Source organism: Phascolarctos cinereus, unplaced genomic scaffold (genome assembly GCF_003287225.1).
Source record: "Phascolarctos cinereus isolate Bilbo 61053 unplaced genomic scaffold, phaCin_HiC Scaffold_2;HRSCAF=192, whole genome shotgun sequence".
NCBI lineage: Eukaryota > Metazoa > Chordata > Mammalia > Diprotodontia > Phascolarctidae > Phascolarctos > Phascolarctos cinereus.
This window is the reverse complement of record NW_027555625.1, coordinates 43,283,391-43,305,088: the sequence shown is the minus strand read 5'-3', so window position 1 is coordinate 43,305,088 and position 21,698 is coordinate 43,283,391. Positions and strand designations below refer to the sequence as shown.

Sequence of the window (21,698 nt, the reverse complement as noted above, 5' to 3'; positions counted from 1 at the left end):
CAGATCTAACTCTGAGATGTTTTTCCGGAAGAGCGGCCTGTGGCTGGAGGCTCAAACTAACCAAAAAGTAAAGGGAATTACAGATCCTTTAAGGTTACTTTCAACCTGAGGAAAATCCATAGGCAAAGAGTTAAGCAATGGAGTGAGGGACAAGAAGTTGTTGAATAATTCCAGACACTTCACTATCTTCCCTAACCATTCATTGCTACATGAACAACACCATGATGAAGAAAATTCTTTGTTGTTGAAGAAGTGCAAAGAAAGCAGGCACAAACCAGAAGCTCCCAATCTGGACTCGAGCGAGAGCTTCCCCCTGCCTCGGGGTGTTGACAAAGGGTGATCTGTCGTTGATTCTCTGCCAAGCAGGTACCCAGCTAGTCAGGTGCTCCCCCATTCAGGAGGTAAGGGGAACGAGGTGCCCGTTTGGGCACCACCTTCTGCCACTTTGGTACCACCCTTTGTTATCATTACTGCCAAGAAGATATTCAGGAGGAGGAAGCCTGCCAGACAGGTGGGAATCTCTGTTTGTGCCTTCACGACGGGGGAGCACTAAAAAAGGGTGGGACCTGGGCTACACGTGAAATAGGCTGAATTAGATGGTCACTGAGGTCCTTTCCAACTCTAGACTGAAAATCCTCAGCTGCCGGAATGCGGCTACAAAGACGGGGAGTGAGAGATTGCCTCTGCCAGCCTGGCCTTGTCTGGTGTAAGCAGGCTGGCAAATGCTACCCACACACGCAGAAAACTACATTCTGGATGATGCCCGAATAGCTGCTGCAACCCACATCGCTGGAATCTCCGGGATGGATGGTCCTCCTTTCAAGGGCGTTTTTCTGAGCCCTGGGGAAGAATTCCCCTCCGCTTTCCGGGAATTCTCAGGGTTTCTGGCTCCGACTGATGCTGCCGCTGCCACCACGCACCGCGGCTCTGAGTCATCTGCGTGGCAAGCGAAGCCTGGGAACGAATATGCGAGACCCTCGCGGGAGTCAGCGCCAGCGCCGGGCGGGCGGGCTGCAGGAGGGCAGGGAGGCGCGCGCTTGAAGGCGCGTGACCGGCGAGTGGGGGGGCGGTAGGTGGGTGGGTGGAAGGGTGGGGAAGAGAGAGACAGCACGAGGAGCCCTGGAGCCCAGGCAGGCGAGCCGCACGGCCGCGGCGCGGAGCGGGCACGGACTCAGAGCAGCTAGTGAGACCGGCTGCGCCCGGCGCAGCCCAGGTAAGCGGTGCGTGCCGAGGTGCAGTGCTGCGCTTAAAGTTCGGGTGGGCAAGCCTGCCCGTGCATGGATGTGCATGTGTGTCTGTAGCCAAGTTGGAGGAACCGCAGGGACTAGTGGAAGAGTTGGCCCTGGGCATCCGGTGGGGAGCCTCTGAAGCCGCGCTGAGCCGAGCTGGGCAGGGCTGGGGGACCGAGGGGAAACCCATGCCACGCCGTGCAGCTCTGTGAACCAAGCTGGGGCGAGTTGCCTGCCAGGTGGGGCTGCAAGTGGCCCTACCCTGCCCGGATCCGCAGCCCACGATCACCCTTTGGGCAAGGGCTCCAGCTAGTCGAGGGGCAGCCAGACTTCTGCCGCCCCCTTACTTGGGCATTTGGCGAAGGTAAAGAAGCCCCGCGAGCGGCCGCTGCTGGAGCTGAGAGCGACGCCCGCGTAATTTGGGGTCTCACTGCCGGTTACGTAAGAGCTTGGGGAGCGGGGCGCTGATGATTCCAGGATCCCCGGACCCGCGCTCCAGCCAGGTCCCGTTCTCCCTCTTCGCCCTGTTTCCCAGGGCGTCTAGGGGCAGCAGTGAATAAGCAGGGCTGGCCCCTGGCCAGGCCCTGAAGGGGCGCGGGGCGATTGATGAAAGTGGTGGTGTCTGCGCGACTCGGGCGTCGGGACTGCGCTGCTGCCTTCTAGGCTGTGGGGCGGAGGCGAAGGTGCTTCGGGCGCTGCGCCCCACTAGGGTCTGTGGGAAGGACTGGGGGCGGGTGCAGCCCACGCGGCCCCGCCCGTCCACGTGCAGACAGGTGTTTGCTAGTTCAGCTCGCCCTCCGTCGGCCGTGCCTAGTCTGCCCAGTGCCTGCCCGAGCGACAGTGACTGAGCGAGCCGTCCGGAGAGCCCCGCCCGGGGAGGGTGGCAGGAAGCTTGTTAGGGGCAGGCCGGGCAGTTGTCTGCCAGCCGGCACCCGGCCCCTGCCTATCGGTGAGTGCGTGCACGCTTTGGAGCCCGCTCTGCGAGTACAGATAAGACTCGTGCGCTGGGGGAGGGCAGTGGCTGGCTGGGACGCTCCGCCGGGCGAGCCGGGGCTTCTGTTCACTGCGCTTGCACATAACCAAGGGAGAGGAAGCGGCGCTTCCCGAGCGTTTTCCTGGCTAGTGTTGGGTGACTGGAATAATAACTGACATTTTTATATAGCGCATTAAAGTTTCTGGGGGTGCTTTCTTGCCACGATCTCATTTGACCCTCAGGAAGCTGTGACTCAAGGACCGAGGGCATATCGAGGTGTATAGACAGGATAGTTCTAGGTCTTGCAGTCCTCAAAACTTGGGTTCAAATCCCACCTAAGACACTTGCTAGTCGTATGACCCTGGGCAAGTCACATAGCCCCTCAGCCTCAGTTTCTTCTCCTGTAAAATGGGGATAATGATAGAACAGTGTTATTGTGAAGATCCAATGAGATGGTATATGTAGGGTGCTTTGCAAGGACCCTTTGCTTAAGGAGCTATAGAAATTCATAATTAAAATGAAGGGGTTGGATGGGAGGGCCTTTGAAGTCCTCCCTATCCACGGCCCTAAATCCATGACTTGCTTGTACCTCATAAGTGTGTGTGTGGTTACTATGGGGGGGAAGGGGAGATTCGAACCCAGGTCTTCCTGGTGCCAGGTTCAGGAGTTAGGCTGTCACTGGGTGAGGAGCCGGTTAGCACTATCTTTTGCCAAGGTACTGGGTAGTGGAACCCTGGAGTTTATCCTTTGCTGTCACCTTGTTTTGGCAGGCTGCCTCTCATTCTGCAGAATGAATAGTCCTGGGATTCTGCAAGTGGGGGAGATTTCTCCTCCACATTCTTTGAAATTTGCAATTATGGATGTTTCTCAGTCCTAAATTTAGGAAGAAAGGGAGGCTCCTTGCTTCCTTCCATTCTGTATTATTCTGAAGGTTTTTTTTTTTTGCCAGTGTGTGTGTGGGGGAAGAGGGAGAACAGGGGGCAAGGACTTAAATGTGCATTTAAAGATTGGTACCACACCCTTGGGACCAGAGTAGTGTTTCTAGGTGTGATCAGGAAAGGCTATTTGCCGAGGAAGGGGGAGGAGTTGTGAAAAGACCTCAAGACCTCGAAGTTCTGAAAAACACCCGAGATAGGCCTATTTGTCAAGGACAGGCAATTTCAGGGCATATCTGTTCTGGTGAAAGTAGATTCAGAAACTAAGGCTTCTGGACAATTTTCTTTCCCTTCCCCCCCCAAATCTTGCCTCTGGACAAAGTTTACTGGTTGCTGGCAGATAGTTTTGTTCCCCCCCCCTTCATTTCCTGGGATCTCAGTTTTCCCATCCTCCTCTTTGAGAATGTCTCTAATCCCTAATTAACAAATTCATTTGAAAATGAAAAAAATATTCTTTTCATCATTATCTTTCCTCATCCCCTTTCAAATAATTTTTTGGGCTATATCCCCTCCAAACAAACCCAGTTACAGAATAAGCAAAATGAAGTAAGTGAAAAAGAAAATCCAAAGGAAAAAATTTACAAAATTATGTAAAAAAGAAATTGTGAACCTTTATGATTTTTGCTGTCACTTATTGGTAGGAGTGGTAGTAGGTGCCTGGAGGAAGGGAAGGAGAAGGAAGGCCAGGACCCTGGGGTTCTAATAATCCCAATGTTATGGAATCCCTAGTGCCTAGCCCAGTGCCTGATATATATATGTAGTAGGCTTCTCTTGCACTCTCACATGACAGTTTACTAAGGTTCCAAAAGTATCTTTGTAAAAGTGGATTGTTTGGAACTTGAAATCCATGGAAACAGTGTTACAAATGCTGATGAGGTTCCCAGACCTTCTCCAAAATGCCATTTTAACCCATAACATAGTGACAGTGTGGGGAACAGGCCAAGTGTAAGACTGTTAACACAACCAATAATAATAAATTGCTACCATTTATATAGCATTTTAAGGTTTGCAAAATGCTTTTTTTCTTTATTTACTCAAACACCAGAAAACAAATACAGAATAGAGAAAAGAAAAAGAAAAAAACCTATCATAAACTTAAGTGCTTTATAAATATTAACTCATTTGATACTCATCTTCAGTTGACCAAGTCGATGGGGTTTTCTTGGCAAAGATATCTGAGTGGTTTGCCATTTCCTTCTCATTTTACAGGTGAGGAAACTGAGGCAAACCAGGTTAAGTGACTTGCCCAGGGTCACATAACTAGTAAGTATCTGAGGCCAGATTTGAACTCAGGTCTTCTAACTCCAGACCCAGTGAGAGCTTCATACGTAGGTTAAATTTGCATGTAAGAAAGGAACAGTTTTGCAAAATACATTTTTTTCTTTATAAAAAGAAGGGAGTGGTGATTAGAGCAGTGGAGAGCAAGCTGGATTTGGAGCCAGAATACCTAAGTTCACACCCTGGGCAAGTCACCTGCTCAGGAAGACTCATCTTCCTGAGTTCAAATCTGGTCTCAGATACTTGCTAGCCATGTGACCCTGGGTAAGTCACTTAACCCTGTTGGCCTCAGTTTCCTCATCTATAAAATGAGCTGGAGAAGAAAATGGCAAACCACTCCAGTATCTCTACCAAGAAAACCCCAAATGGGGCTACAAAGAGTCAGACACAACTTACTGGCTAAACAACAAATAGGCCCCATCATGTCAAGTCATCTCCCCTCCTACTCCCTCCCTCTCCCTCCCCTCCCATTCAGTAAATTTCAGGCTTCCTATTACTTCTAAGGTCGTGTTATCTGTTTGACATTTAAAGCCTGTCACAATCTGGTCCCTTCCTGTTTTTTCCAGTGTTTTAATACAACATTGCCCTTTACAGGACCCACTTGCTTCAATCTCTATGTCTCTAGGACTTTCCCCACACCCGAAATGCTTTCGTCTCTTAACTGCTGACCCTTAAACTCCCTGTCTTCCTTTAAGACTAGTTCAGACCTGGGGGGGGACTCATCCTGTTCTGAGTGGTTAAGTGGGGAAAGAGAAGGAAGGGTAAAAGGAATACACTAATATAGAAAGGAGGGAGAAGGGGGTAGAACTTTCTGTTTCTCATGATCAGGATTTGTGAGAAGAGTTGGAAGAGGTGGGATGAGCGGACATTAGATGAACCTCGAATTTCTCTGCGATGAACAAAAGAATGGTGAACACGTGAAACAGTGTGAGATAGAAATAGATCAGACTCAATGGAGGAGAAAGTGGGTGGATGGGGCATTAGGGGGAAGTTGCTTTGCTGTACTGCTGTTTGTCCTTTGTTCTCGAAAAGGACTGTGATATCACAGCGGTGATGCCATGACTTGCATGTAAATTGGATTTAAGTGAGGGAGTGCTATGCAGAGTCACAAGCCTCACTTTCAGCTCTGGAGCCATCTGGGTTCAGTGGCCAGATATAGATCAGGCAACTGGAGATGGCCCAGGATGCAGTGGGAGGCCTTGGCCTTTTCAAGCTAAGGTCTTTAACATGTCTCAGTTTGACTGCAAGTGAAACAGTCTTCCTTGTCCTGAGTGGGGGAGTAAACATTGGGGGGAGAAGAACTAATTTCTGGTGGGGGGGATTGACCGTCAACCTGGGAATGGCTGAACACATTGTGGCATAGGAATATAATCAAGTAATATTACACCTAAGAGATGACTCAAGACGTGATTGCAGAGAATCTGGGGTCATGGGAACTGATGAGTGTAGAAGGAGCACAATTTACCCAAGGACAGCAGCATTGGAAAGAACAAAAACTTGGAAAGACTGAAGAACGGTGATCAGTGCAATGACCAGCCATGTCTCTGGAGGACCGAGGATGAAGTGCATTATCTGCGTCCTGACAGAGGGGCTGACTTGGGGCAGAAAGAGGCTTGGCCAATGTGGAAATTTCTTTTACTTGATTGTTTCCAAAGGTTTTGTTTCCTTTTGGAGGGCTGTTGGGAGGTTGGAGGGGGGGGCTAGTGGCAGAGATAGCAAATAAAAAAGCCTATTGAAACATTGTTTTTCTTAAATGCATGCAAGAAAACAGAAGGAAGTTGAGAAAGAGACATGTGGGGTAATTTATTATATACTTAAAAAAGGGCAAGTGGTATGACATAGAGATTCATGGCTTCATATGCAACCTCTGCGTTCTGTTGTGTATTTGAAAATGCTCCCCCCCCCTTTTTTGTTGTTTAAGTTCAGAATAAAAATGTCAAAAAAGACAATTTAAGGAGGGCAGAAGCTTTTCCCAGTCCCCTGAGCTGCTAGGGCCTTTACTTAAAAGACTGCCTTCTATCAACTCTGTGTCTGGTATGTAGTGATTTGTACGTAGGCTGTCTCCCCAATTAGGACTAGGCTTTTTTGCATTTTGTTTTGGTTTTCCCAGAGCTTAGCTCAGTGCCTAGCACAGACTAGATACTTTATAATTGCTTTTGATTGACTGTGAATCATGAATAACCATTCCTATTGTATCTCTCTTGGGGCTGTTCTAGGCGAGCAAATGAAATTGTGTATGGAAAGCCAAGCTGTAAGAGTATCTTGAAAAGAATGAGAGGCATCATCATCATTATTAGAATATTATCATTATTACTACCATTACTATAGCTTACTACTTTTCACTACTCATCTTACTACCATTACTGCTACTGCAGTTACTGCTGCTGTTATTATTACTACGGTTATCAGCGAGCAGCCATGTATGACAAGAATTGTTTAGCATATGCTCAGGATCTGCTGACACTGCTTAGTAGTGATGCTGTTGCAAAATATACATGATAGTAAAGCCGGTCCTCAGGGGCTTTAACGAGGCTTAGAAACTCCCTATAAATGGTAAGTGCTCCCTGAATGTGAATTCGAGAGAGGCTGACTGTGGAGAGACTGGACCCTAAGTAAGTGTTATGGCCTGCAGCCGCCTCTCTTGGCCCCGGGAGGTGATTTGCTGGAAACTTCAGCCAAGAGCAGAGGTTGGGACAGACTTTCCTGGGCAGGACAAATGACCTTCCTTGGCTTCTGGCTTTATTTCTGCTACCTGATGGAAAGAAAGAGTTGTTTGTTTGTTTGTTTGTTTGTTTTTGAGGTCTCATGCTCTAGAGGAGGTACAGCTAGGTCCAAATTAGGTGAATGATGAATCTTCATAAATTTGAATTCACACTATTCTAAAGTTATAATTATGTAAAACATGATAGTGGGTTCTAGCCCAGTAGAGCTATGTTATGCTCATTTAAATAATGTGAACGCTTTAGGGAATTCATTATTTATGTTATTTGGGGCATATATGTAACACTGGACACAAGGGTAGAATTCTTCATCTACCTACCTATTTTTAACATTCATTAACATTTTTTTAAATTCCAAATTCTCTTCCTCCCACCCCTTCTCCACCCATTTAGAAGGCAAGCAACATATCATTTATATGTATGAAATCATGCAAAACATTTCCATGCTGGCCATGTTGCACAAAACAAAAACAAAAGCAAACAATAAAAGGCAAGAAACATGAAGAAAGTGAAAAAAAATGTGCTTCAGTCTGTACTCAGAGTTCATCAGTTCTCCCTCTGGAGGGGGATAGCATTTTTCATCATGGGTCTTTTAAAATTCTTGGGGATCATTGTCTTGATCAGAGTAGCTAAGTCTTTCACAGTTGATCATCTATCATACAGTGTTGCTGTTACTGTGTACAATGTTCTCCTGGTTCTGCTCACTTCACTCCGTTCGGGTAAATTCTTCCAGGTTTTTCTGAAAGCATCCTGCTCTTCATTTCTTAGAGCACAGTAATATTCCATCACAATCATATACCCAACTTGTTCAGCCATTTCCCAACTGATGGGCCTAATGGACATCCCCCCAGTTTCCAATTCTTTCTACCACCAAAAGAGCTGCCATAAATATTTTTGTACGTCTAGGTACTTCTCCTTTTTCTTTGATCTCTTTGGGATACAGACGTAGTAGTGGTATTGCTGGGTATGCACAGTTTTATACCCCTTTGAGCATAGCTCCAAATTGTTCTCCAGAACGGTTGGACTAGTTCATAACTCTACCAACAGTGCATTAGTGTCCCTATTTTTCCAAATCCATGAAGGTAGAATTCTTGCGATTAATCATCTTCTTTGGGGATTAAATCTCTAGGCATCCACTCCAAGGAAATTCCTGTGGATAGGGCCCAGTATTTTTGGACTAGTGACATGCCGCTGTTCTTTGGATGACCTAGAGAGAAAATTAAAAAAAAAATTCCAAACCTCTGAAAAGAGCTCGATGGTATATATTTTATAGGACAGTGAGTCACAACTAGTTTTGTTTATAGAATTTCTTGGGAATTTCTTAATACTCTTTGAGAAAATTTAAGATACTCTGGAGGGTTGCAAAACCAAGGTTGGGAGTTCTGGGTCAGAATTTTCACCAGAAGGGGAAAACCAGAGCCATTAGGAAAGACCTGCTTTTATTGTGGGCTTTGGCATAACTGTGAAAAGAGGCTGAATTTGTTTTTTTTAAAAACCCAATTATAACACCTTATGCTCTAGAAAAGAAAAATGCCAGCCCATATCCCAAGTAATGAAAATGTCCTTTGACTTATATATTTCCCCGTAGAACCAGAATTGGTCCATCATACTGGACTTGTTCTTTGTAAGATAAAGCAGCACACTTAAACGTCTCATGCTTTATTTGAATGTATCTGATCAGTGGTAGACAAAGGAAAGAATGTTCGAATTATTCAAGTTTTAAAATTCTCTTAAAAAGTTATAAATATGGCATTCACAGTAGATACTGATAACTACTAATTCTCCAACTAAATTTAATTATTTACCTCTTAAAATTTATGATATTACATGAAATAGGAAAATAATATTATAAAATACATTAAAAAAGAAAAAATAAATCTGTTCAGTCTCCTCCTCCATATCTATGTATGCCTCAGTTTTCTCATCAGTGAAATTAAGATAATAATCCTTTCCCTTCTCCACCGAAGTTGACTCCATTTTTTAGCTTGGCCAGAAGATGACTTTGGGTTCCTGGAGGTTAGACCATAGATTGCAGTGGGCCTTTCTTTATATCAGAAGAATTTAGCACTTAAGTAAATGCTTATTGAGTAGATGAAAGGCTTCACCTATGACCCATTTGATGGCACCCATCAAACGACTGAGCTCACTCAGATTGGAGGAGCCTATTACCAAATTAGCCCCAGGTTGGGTGGTAGTGGCTGTTTTGAACACAGCAACCCCTGAAAGCCCTGAAGCTAAGTTGGTGAGGGGAGGAAATTGTTGAAAGATATACTAGCCTAGCCAGTGAAGTCTTCAATACACGGAGTGCTGCAATGAAGGAATCCTTGGCTTGCCTACGTCACAGGGTGGTCAGTGAGGAATAAATGAGTTCACATAGGTAAAGCACTTTGGAAACAATGTAAGTGAAAGGCAGGGAAGCTTTCATCATGATGTTTAATTTAATTTGTTATTTGTGTTGGAGGACACAGAGGATGTGTTTCTTGTTCAGGTGGGGGACAGGTGCTTAGCAGGAGAGCAGGAGAGGAGAAAGGGGGAGAACTGGAAGGAGGTGGAGGGAACAGAAACGAAGATGGTAGTGCGACTGGGTTCAGTCAGTCAATAGGCGTTTATTAAACACCAAATATGTGCCAGCATCTGTGCTAAGACAGTGTTTGCCCTTGCGAACTCGGTGTGATGGGGAGAAAGCATAAACACCAACTCTATACAGACAACGTCCATGTACAGGAAAAATTGGAGATAAGCAATAGAGGGAAGACACTAGAATAAAGGGGGATCGGGAAAGAAGGTGGGGTTTCCCGCCAGGGAAGGCAGGAGGAGGAGATGAGGAAGGAGGGCATTCCAGGTATGGGGGACAGCCAGGAAAAATGCCCAGAGCTGAGATGGAGTGTCTTGTGCCAGCAGCAGCAGGCGCCACAGTGTTTTGCCGATGCTGGGGGAGGAGGGTGCTCAGGGTATGAAAGACTGGAAAAATGGGGAGGGGAGGCTGTGAGAGACTTGAGTACCACACAGAGGATTTTATATTTGATTCTGGAGGTAATAGGGAGCCACTGCAGCTTATTGAATGTGTGTGAATCCTGAGCAATGACAGTTTTCATATAAATGCTCACTCTTGTAAAACAACCTTAAGGAATAGTGGGCTTTTCAGACTTGTCACCATATGTCCTTAACTTCCCTATCGCTCTGAAGGGGAGGAGTTGTGTGTGTGTGTGTGTGTGTGTGTGTGTGTGTGTGTGTGTGTGTACCTGCTTCAGTATTTTAAGGCTCTGTTATTTGGTGTAGACAATTCCTTCATCTTTGCAGATTATAACCCATCTACTTATAACTTCCTCCTAATTTATTGGCAGGAGGTGGCTAGGTGGCACAGTAGATTGAGCATTGTACTTAGAGTTCAGATCTGGCCTCAGACGTTTACTGGTTGCGTGACCCTGGGCAAGCGACTTAACTCTGTTTGCCTCAGTTTCTTCATCAGTAAGAAAGCTGGAGAAGGAAATGGCAAGCTATTCCAGTATTTCAGGACACGCCTGAAAGTGACTGTATGACAACAATAACGATAAGAACAATTTCTTGTCAAAGTCCCTTGCATGAGGTCACTTCCACAGTGAGATTATAGATTTGGGATTAGGACTCACCACCCTCTATGGCTCCCATCTTTCCCAGAATCACCTTTTCCTAGCCCTCTAAGGATGGTTCTGTTGTGTGTTGCTGCTCATTCTTTGTTTCTTTTTTCCTTCCTTCTCTCCCTCCCTCCCTCTTTCTCTACACCTCCCTCCCTTCTTTCTTTTTTCCTCTTCTCCCCTCTCCTCTCTTCTCTTCCCCCCCTCCTTCCCTCCTTCCTTCCAGAGTGAGAGACTTATGCTATGGATGTTTCTCCAACTTTGTGTTGGGTCTCTGAGCTTCCTTATCTCTCAGCAGTGCTTCACTGGTCTGCTTTGGGGTCCTCTGGGGCAAACCCTTTTATGATTGGGTTTCAGCCTGCTTTTCTAGCTTCCTTTGACATTTCTCCCCCTTATAAATGGTGTGTTCCAGCTAGACTCCTTAGCATCTTCCTTAGACGCCATGTCCTTCATAGAAGCCTGTCCATTAGACTGGGAGCTCTTTGAGAACAGGGATGGTTTTTTTGCCTTTCTTTGTGTTCTCATTGTTTAGCACAGAGTTATTGTTGTTCAGTCAATTTTCAGTTGTGTCTTACTCTGTGATCCCATTTGGGGTTTTCTTGGCAAAGATACTGTAGTGGTTTGTCATTTCCTTCTCCAGCTTATTTTACAGATGAGGAAACTGAGGCAAAGAGGGTTAAGTGACTTGCCCAGGGTCACACAGCTAATAAGTGCCTGAGGCCAGATTTGAAGATGTCTTCCTGACTCCAATCCCCCCCTTACTCAATTCCTCACCCCCACCCTGGGGCACTCTATGCACTATGTTGCCACCTAGCTGCCCTGTAAGAATTAAATGCATACTTTTTGATTGGCTGACTGACTGATCTTCCTAATTGTTAATTCCATCTCTCCTCAGACTATCTTGTATCTGCCTGTTTGTTTATATGTTGTATCTTACAACAAAATACTCTCTTCTTGAGGCCAATGACTTGTTATGCCTCGCATAACACCTTGTATGTGGGTGTTTTAATAAATGCATATTGAACTGAATTATTAATTACCTGAATTTCTGGAAAAGAGAAACCGAATAATTTTTAACCAGAGTAAAACCCAGTGTGGGAATGAAGCCCAAGATCCAGAAAAAAATATTCCTCAGAGCGAAGGTTAACCTTTTTTTGGATCCTGCACTACTGTGGCAGTCTGGTGAAACCCAAGGTTAAAACCTCAGGCCTAGGGACCTTGTTATATAGTAATTCATTCATTCAGTGATTGCTTACGAAGCTCCTTCTCTGATCAAAAATTGAGGGCAATGGGTGGGGGTGGGGTCAAATCCTGTCTGAGGCATCAGCCAGGTCTTACCTGAATTTGGTAGCATCTGAAGCTCCATGGAAAGTCATAGGATTTAGAGGTGGTAGCAATCTCAGAGGTCACTTAGTCAACCCTCCTGATTTTATAAAGAAGCAAACTGAGGCCCAGAAAAGTACACTGTAGGTATTTAATGACCCTATATACCTCCTCCCAGCTTAGCACTCAAACTTGCTCTCTCTGTGAGTTCCAGGTTGCAAGGATTAAAAAGCATGGCACCTACAACTGCCCTCTGGCAGCTGCCTCAAGTACCTGATGTGATCAGTCACCATCTTCAGTGAATGCTTGGCACTTGGTGCCCCCCAGGAGCTTCATCTTTGGAGTGGAAACAACACTCAAACACGCTGACAAGCTACAAGTGATGGGCCATAAATAAGCAGGTGTTGCCCACACATACAGAGAAACTTGTTGTAATATTAAATTTGTATTGCTGTATTATATCATTATGACATATAATATGAATAATTAATTATTATTATAATAATACAAAGTGTCCTTAAAGTCTTAGTGTAGTTTTAAGCTATGAAAGCTTTTATTATCATATTATATGATAATATAGTACCATAATAATGTTATATATACTATATCTCATATATGACAAAATTATGACAGATTTGTATATTATAATTATATTTCATATGATTATAATGTTACTATAATAACCTTGTGCCACAGACTTGAGGGTAGTATAATAGATTCTCTCCTCACCTCTACCTCTTAGAATCCCTAGCTTCATGGAGCAGCTAGGTGGCTCAGTGTATGGAGCACTGGCCCTGAAGTCAGGAGGACCAGAGTTCAAATCGGCCTCACACCAAATGCTTGATACTAGCTGTGACCCTGGGCAAGTCACTTAACCCCAGTTGCCTAAAACAAAAAGAATCCCCAGCTTCCTTCAAGGCTGAGCTAGATGTCTCTTACACACTTAGGTGAGGAGAGGCCTCGCCTAAATTTTATGAAGACCTAGAGACCCTCATCATCAATGTGCTAAAAGAGGATAAGCTTATAATTTTGGGTGACTTTAATGCCAGAGTAGACACTGACTGTCAAACTTGGCAGGAAGTCCTTGGGAGAAATGGAGTTGGGAACAGCCACAGTCACTTACTCTGAAGACTTGTGCTTCTCATGGCCTTCTCATCACCAACACTGTCTTCTGTTTACCTAAATACAATAAAATTACGTGGATGCAAACTCATAGAAAACATTGGCATTTAACAGATGGTGCCATTGTAAGGAGAAAAGACAAGATGGGATGTGAGAGTGAGGAAGGGGATGTATGGCACAGAGTGCTGGACTGATCATAGACTTATCCTCTCCAAGCTAAATCTTTGCATTCAACAAAAGTGGCAGCCCCAAGGCAAGACAGCTACCAGAAGACTTAATGTCAACAGATTAGAGTGCTTCTCTGAGGTGAAGAGGTCATTGCCAACTTGGAGGGAAAGCTGAACCAATATACAGTTGGCAAAGGAGGAGGAGAAAAGGAGTAGGCAGCTTTCAGAGATTCAGTGTTCAGTATCTCATTTACTCAGCAGGGTCAGAACATGCACGAGTACCAAGACTGGTTTGACAAAAATGATAGGAAAATTCAGAGGCTGCTAAATGAAAAACGAGAACTCCACAGGATTTACCAGCAGGATAGTTCGTCCATCTCTAAGTGGGCAGCATTTAAGTGCACCAAAAGTAAAGTGCAAATACCCCTTCTAGGTCTGTATCCCAAAGAGATCATATAAAAGGGGAAAGGACTTACATGTGCAAAAGTATTTATTAATAACCCTTATTGTTGTGGCAAAATATCAGAAATTGAGGGGATGCCCATCAAGTGGGAAATGACTGAAGAAGCTGTAGTATATGAGTGTAATGGGATACTACTGTGCTATAAGAAATGATGAGCAGGCAGGTTTCAGAAAAACCTGGAAAGACTTGTATGAACTGATGCAAAATGAAATGAGCAGAACCAGAAAAACATGGCCCACAATATCAGCACTGTGTGATGGCCAGCTATGAAGTCAGCCCTTCTCAGCAGCGTGATGATCCAAGACAAAGTACAAAGAACTCACAAAAGAAAAAACTCTCCACATCCAGATAAAGAACTGATGGACTCTGAATACAGATGGAAGCATAATTTTTCACTTTATTTTTTTTCATGTTTTTTTTCTTTTGATCTATTTCTTCTTTCACAACTATGACTAATATGGAAATATGTTTTACGTGATAGTCCATGTATAACCTATATCAAATTGCCTACCAATTTTGGAAGAGGGGAGGAGAGGGAGGGAGAAAAATTTGGAACTCAAAATCTTGTAAAAATGAATGCTAAAAATTGTCTTGACACATAATTGGAAAAAAATAAAATACTATTTTTAAGTAAAGTGCAAGCATAGATTAAAGAGATACAGTATTCTTGATTAAATAAGAAAGCACATGAAGTTCAGTTTTATGCTGATAGTAACAATCTAAAGTGCTTTTATGGTGTGAGGCCAGATTTGAACTCTGGTCCTCCTGACTTCAGGGCCAGTGCTCTATCCACTGAGCCACCTAGCTGCCCCATGAAGCTAGGAGTTCTAAGAGGTGGAGGTGAGGAGAGAATCTATTATACTACCCTCAAGGTCTGTGGCACAAGGTTATTATAGTAACATTATAATCATGTGAAATATAATACACAAATCTGTCATAATATTGTCATATATGAGATACAGTATATATAATACTATTATGGTACTATATTATCATATAATATGATAATAAAAGCTTTCATAGCTTAAAACTACACTAAGACTTTAAGGACACTTTGTATTATTATAATAATAATTAATTATTTATATTATATGTCATAATGACATAATGCAGCAATACAAATTTAATATTACAACAAGGTTTCTCTGTATGTGTGGGCAACACCTGCTTATTTATGGCCCATCACTTGTAGCTTGTCAGCATGTTTGAGTGTTGTTTCCACTCCAAAGATGAAGCTCCTGGGGGCACCAAGTGCCAAGCATTCATTGAAGATGGTGATTGATCACATCAGGTACTTGGGGCAGCTGCCAGAGAGCAGTTGTAGGTGCCATGCTTTTTAATCCTTGCAGCTTGGAACTCACAGAGAGAACAAATTTGAGTGCTGAGCTGGGAGGTATATAGGGTCTTCACTGATCAGAAATTGAGGGCAGTGGGTGGGGGCGGGGTCAAATCGTGTTTGAGGCATCAGCCAGGTCTTATCTGAACTTGGTAGCATCTGACTCCATGGAAAGTCATAGGATTTAGAGGTGGTAGCAATCTCAGAGGTCACTTAGTCAACCCCCCTGATTTTATAAAGAAGCAAACTGAGGCCCAGAAAAGTATACTGTAGGTATTTAATGAATGTTTATTACATTTAATTAAATTGAGCCAGGAACTTGAGAAATAACAATGATGCTAGGCCAGATTCCTTCTCCTTTGGGAAAAACAGAATTTAGTTTAATGTAACAACATTTGTTGTTCAGTTGTTTTTCAGTCACGTCTGACTCTTTGTGTCACCATTTGGGGTTTTCTTGGCAAAGATACTGAAGTGGTCCGCCATTTCCTTCTCCAGATCATTTTATAGATGAGGAAACTGAGGTAAACAGAGTTAAGTGACTTGACCAGTGTCACACAGCTAATGTTTGAAGCTCAGGTCTTCCTGCTTCCAGGCCCAGCTCTCTAGGCCTTACTCTTGTCATTTGTAGTGTTTGCCATCCATCCATAAAAATGATTCAAGGTTCTTTGAAAAGATAGAATAAGACAACTCTCTGATCATAAATGTCAAGTTAGGCATAACATGGGGAGATGTATGCTTCCCAAAGGTTGGTAATGAAGGAACTATATAGCACAGAGACTGGACTGGAAAGAAAAACCCCAGAAAACCCCCCAACTTCCTAGAGGTGGCGAGGCTCTCCAAATCATCCTCTTTACAGATGACATCATTAGATTGTAAGCTCCTTGAGGGCAGTGTCTGTCTTTTGTCTCTTTCTGTGTCCCCAGGGAGTCGCACAGGGCCTGGTGAGCACTTCATAAATGTTGATTGATTGCTATCAAGCTCTGCAACGTTGTAGAGTCGCTTTGTAGACATACATAGTCATGCAAAAGAATTTGGCCTAACCCACACTGGAGAAAACCAAGTAGGTGAAGAATGTCTGTTGTTGATTATGACATGCAGTTAAAGGGACAGTTTTTAGAGCTAGTCCATCAGAGAGACGGAGACAGAGATGGAGACATACCTACAGAGTGTTTGTGTATGTGGAACATTTATGCCGTTAAATAAATATAAAGTAACCTGAATGAGGAAATGATACTGGAAGATCAAGGAAGGCTTCGTGGAGGAGTGGGTACCTCAACAGGGACTTGAAGGAAGATCTAAAGATTCTGAGAAGTGTCAATGAGGAGGGAATGCATTTGAAGGATGGGGAACAGCTCGTACAAATGCACAAAGGTGGGAGACGAAGCACTGAGTTCAGGGAACAGCTGTTAGACCAGTTTGGATGGAACATAGAATGTCAGACAGCAACTTAGTGTGACCCTGGGCAAGTCACTTAACCCTGTTTGCCTCAGTTTCCTTATGTGGAAAACAGGTTGGAGAAAGAAATGGAAAACCACTTCAGTATATCTGTCAAGAAAACCCCAATGAGTTTTCTGGGGTCACTGAGAGTCAGACATGACTGAACGACACAAAGTGTTGGAACCCTGAGCCTCCTAGAATTGCTGATTCACAGGGAACGGAGACTGAATGTGCATCTTCTCTAGTCTGGCAAGAGTTAACGGCTGATGAAGATAGGTTTTTGAACACCTGCTCTGTGCCAGCTGCTAGAAAACAAAACAAGAGACAAAAGACTTGATTATCTCTCCAAATAGGACAGTGGCTCACGTGTCTCTCCTTGTGTCCGGAGGAGTTCTGGGATCATGTTTCCCCTACCTTCACCCTGGTGGAATTTAGGTTGGTATGGGAAAGCCCCGGCGGAATTTGTGCTGACAGAGTAAATCACTTTTTTTTTTTGGCTAGGCAATGGGGTTAAGTGACTTGTCCAAGGTCACACAGCTAGTAAAAATAAATCACTTCTTGCCTCACTCTTTTGTGGCAGAGAGTCAAGAAGACCTGGGTTTGAATCTTGCTTTCAGCTCCTACTATTTTTATGACCTTGGCCGTGATACCTAAGGTCTAGGAGCCTCAGTTTCCTCATCCATAAAATGGAGATAATCAGACCTATAACACCTATCGTAAGGGGTTGTGGTGAAGGCTAATGTGTGGTGTGTGGTAAAATAATGTACGTGAAGCATTTTGCAAATTTTGAAGTGCCATACACATATCTGTTGATGATCTCCAGCGCCTCACATTTATAAAGCATCCTTTGTCTAGACGGACTGAACTGTTGCTTTTATTTCATGTTTGTTTGTTTATTTATTGCCACATCCCAATAAGGGAGGGTGGTGCCATCTTACCAAAGAGGCAGCTGAGATAAAGGAGGAGGTGAAGTAGTGTGGTGTGATAAGAGCCCCAGATGGGGAGGCAGAAGCCTTGTGCTCTAGTATTGTCTCTGGCACTACCTTGCTCTGTGAGCTTGGTCTAGTCCAGGGGTGGGGAACTCTGGCCTTAGGTGCAGCCTTTGGCTGACTCCAAATTTTACACAACAAATCCTTTAAGGATTCTGTCAAAAGGCCACACTTAAGGATTTAGAAGGCTACTGTGTGGCCTTAAGGCCACAGGTTCCCCACCCCAGTCTAGTCACTTAACCCAACCTCAGACCTCAATTTCCCCCTCTGTAAAATGACAGTATTGGATTAGAACGTCTCTAAAGTCCCTTCCAGCCAGACTAGTTCTGTCCCCCTGAATATGCTATATGCCCCCTGCCTCAATGCCTTTGGTCTCTTCTGTGCCTGGAAGTACTCCCCCTTCTTTCCCCCTGTTGAATTCCTTTAAAACTCAATTCAGACTTTAAGTTGGGATTGGATTAGAAGTTCTAGGAGGCCCTTTCCTTGATCTTCCACTGTTGGTAATAACCTTCATCTTCTGAAATCACAAATACACTTTCCATGTAATGTTGTCTGTTATAGTTTTTCTTCATTTTGCAGATGAAGAAACCGAGGCAGGGAGAGGTTAAGTGACTTGCCCAGGGTCATACAGCTAATAAGTGTCAGAGGTGTAGGATTTGAACTTCCTGACTCGAGGTCCAGCACTCTCTCCACTGTGCCACCTTGCTGCCAAATTATGTAATGGAACATCCTGCTGAAATGATGGAGAGACTTTAGGTGAAACCAAGGGACTTGAGAGAATTAATGCAAGGTGAAGTAAGCAGAACCAGAACAATTTATGCACTAGCAACACCGTAAAGACAAACAGCTCAGAAGGCTTTAAGAACTCTGATCAGTACAGTGCCCAAATACGCTGGCAGAGGATCCATAATGAAACATGCTTCCCACTTCCTGACAGAGGTGATAGACTCAGGGCTCAGATTAAGACATGTTTGGGGGGAGGGCGTGATGAATGGGAACACAGTCAACAAAACTGGTTACTGAACATTTTTCAGACCTAGCCTGTCAAAGGATCAACATTAGATTATTTTATGTTCTTGAGGACAGGAACTGTCTTTTGCCTCTTTTTTTGCCTAGAGCTTAGCACAATGCCTGGAACGTAGCAGGCACTCAATAAGTGTTTATTGAGCGATTGGAACTGCCAGAGCAAATACCCCGGTAGTACAAGGAAGCTTTTCCTTCCAGGTCCAAGAGTAAAAACGAGGCAGACAAGTAGAAACAGCATTGGTTCAGTGACACTGATGTTTATCCTGGGAGGGCACAACCCTGGATTTTCCCCTGCAGATCATCAGAATCCTTGAAGTAGGTCATGCTCAGACCCAGGGACTGCGGGACCAGAGAGCAGTTTTGTCAGAGTCTTGAACTCCTGCAGGGGATTGGAAAGTAGGAGGAAGGAATTGGGAGGAGGGGAAAGGAAAAGATTAACCTGAAATCCTTAGGTAGCCAGCATGGTTCTTTAAGTATGATGCTTCCTGGGTTATCCTCTAAACATATTCAGGTTGGAATGAGCAGACAGAAAATACTCTCTAACAGGTCTGTCTGGAATTAATTAACTCCTAGCCCTGGGAAAAGAGATGCTTTGGGTGCTACAAACCCTGCCTTCTGTTGCCTCGATTCCTGGAAATGACTCCATTAGGCCTTGAAGTATGCCAACTTGTTTGTCTGGTTAAACCTCAGACAGTCCTCTGCAGCCTAAACCTTTCCCAGCTCAGGAGAGGAGGCAGGAGCTCAGCTGGAGGGGGAACTAGCTGTCCAGAACAGTCTTCTTGGAAAGTACTTAGTTCCCTGATGGGCCTTTGTGGGCCCTGTGGTGTGGGAGGTGTGGACAGGAACTGACTGGAGTCGCCTCTGAGAGCCCGGGCTAACAGCAGAAGTGAGCTTTTAAAATGTTTTTAATTTTAATTTTTTCCTGCAGCTCTTATGGCATAGGCTGGCAGGCATTCTCTCAGTGGCTGGCTGCCTGCACTGGACCTTCTGGGACTCTCCAGTCCCAGCTTTCTCCAGAGGAGAGGGGCATAGGGATGGGAGCCGGGTGGGGCTGGTTCTGATGAGTATTCAAGGCTATCTGGTAGGAGTGGTTCTGTGGAACTTTAGGGATGGGGCTGGCTGAATATGTTTGTGGTAATTTAGCATTTCTCAATTCAACAAGAATTTATCAAGTGCTTACTATGTGCAAGTCACTGGGCTAAAATGCTAGGGATGGTCATATAAGCAAAAGGAAAGAGGGTCCCTGCCCTCAAGTCGCTTCCATTCTAATGGAATTTTTGTAACAGTTTATTGTTAGAATGTTCTACCATAAATAGCGATCTGGGAACTGTATGAGCTATGTGGAAGGCTAGCTTGCTACCCTCTGTGAACTCACAAATGTACGTGTTACCAAACGATGTCTTCTCGGTCTTCCTTTGGCCTTTGAACGTTCTTGCCTCACTCTCTCCTTCCCCCATTCCCATCTGCAGCTTTCAGGTATGAAGTAGGAAGGGGGTGGGAGAAGGATGCTGAAGGCTGGCTGCATCTGATCACATTTCTGATCACAAGCTGGACTCTGGTTTCCTCTATCTTATCATGACTTAGCCTTTTCTCCAATGAACCTTGACCTGGCCACAAAGTCTAGGGCAGGTTATGGAGCTTGACCTGGGATTGCCTCTGTGTTAGATATTCCATTAAAATGAAAGAAGGAAAAAAGAAAAAGAAAGAAACAGTGATTCATGGCTCCTGTCTGCTTGGTGGAAGGTGGGTCCCCCCCATATCTTCTCTAGACTGTAAATTTATCCATTGCAGGCTCTTCCTCAAGGGGCAGAAATGATTTTTTTTTTTTCTTTGTAAACACAGTGCCTAGAACATAGTAGGCATTTAATAAATATTTGTCAATTGGTTGATTGCCCTATGCTTTGCCCACTGAACTCCAAGTCAGTATTAGCAAGGGGTGAGAGTGTTCGTCCTAGCTGGGGGTGGCAAGTCCAGTATAATGCCTACAGCTATGCACATGTAATCTGTCCAGTTCAGCACAGTTAAAAAAAAAATCAGTCAAACAAACCAAAACCCCCTGGTAAAATGTATTCAAGGTGGATAATGGAAAAAACATTCAAGAAAAAAACAAGGCAATAGCAGGAAATGGCCCGCAGATCAAGTGTCAGGGCTTTCCCACCAGGACACAGCGGTGTCAGGATGTGCTGTGGGGTCAGCATCGGCCACCTTCAAGGGAGGTTTATAGATGAAAGTTCTCTGGGTGAGAAGGGAAGAGAGGGGGTTTTGTGTGACCTGGGCAAAACAAAGCAGCCTGGTGCTGGTGTATGGGAGAGGGGGGAGGGGCAGTGTTGAATCCACAGCTGTTGAATCCCCTTTCAAAGCTCCTCTCACAGGGACAAAAGCCAAAGGAGAATATGGAAAAGGAATTTCTGGGTGGATTGGCCCTGAAGAGCCTCTCTTCTGGTGAGTTAGGAGAATTCAGGGCAGGCTTCGGCACAAATGATTGTGATTACATATAGGCCCATTGGAGGTAATTGATAATTTGTGTTGGAATGAATTGTATTGTGTTAAATGGGTGAAAACCCAAATACTAATCGTGCTTTGGCGCTTCTATAGCCTCATGTGGTTATACAGCACTTTACCTTCATTAAAGCACTTACCTGCTCCTCACGGAGGCCCCAAGAGGTTGAGAGATTTACCCAAGGTCACACAGGATTGGACCTGGGCTCCTGTGACTTTCCTGTGACTGCAAATTCCGCGCCCTTTCCCACTGCACTGTGGCCTTCATCTGATCATTGATAGAATGTGTGATGAACTTTGTAAACTTTAAATCCCCCCGTGAATATCAGTGGCTTGTCACTGCTGAGAGTCACAAGCTGTGGTGGGAGTGAGGAAAGAGAATCGGGGGACCTGGAAAATTCACAGCCTGGAGAATTGGCTCCTGAATAGTCCAGCTAATGCTAAGAAAAAGCATAATAATAATACTAATAATGATAAAAAACGATCGCTGACATTTTTATGTTATATGTGCCAGGCACTGTGCTAAGGGCTTTGCAATGATTGCCTCATTTGATCCTCGTAACAACCCCATGAGGTGTAGGTGCTGT

The 21,698-nt window shown here is 44.5% G+C and overlaps 1 protein-coding gene across 1 annotated transcript in view; it reads left to right on the top strand.

Moving 5' to 3' along the window:
- Positions 1-1,081: 1,081 nt before the first annotated feature.
- The window catches only part of IL34 (interleukin 34), a 57,077-nt gene continuing 36,460 nt past the window's right edge, over positions 1,082-21,698 (top strand). The window contains 1 exon segment of the mRNA XM_020963674.2: positions 1,082-1,213. The gene's annotated coding sequence lies outside the window, so the exon portion shown is untranslated.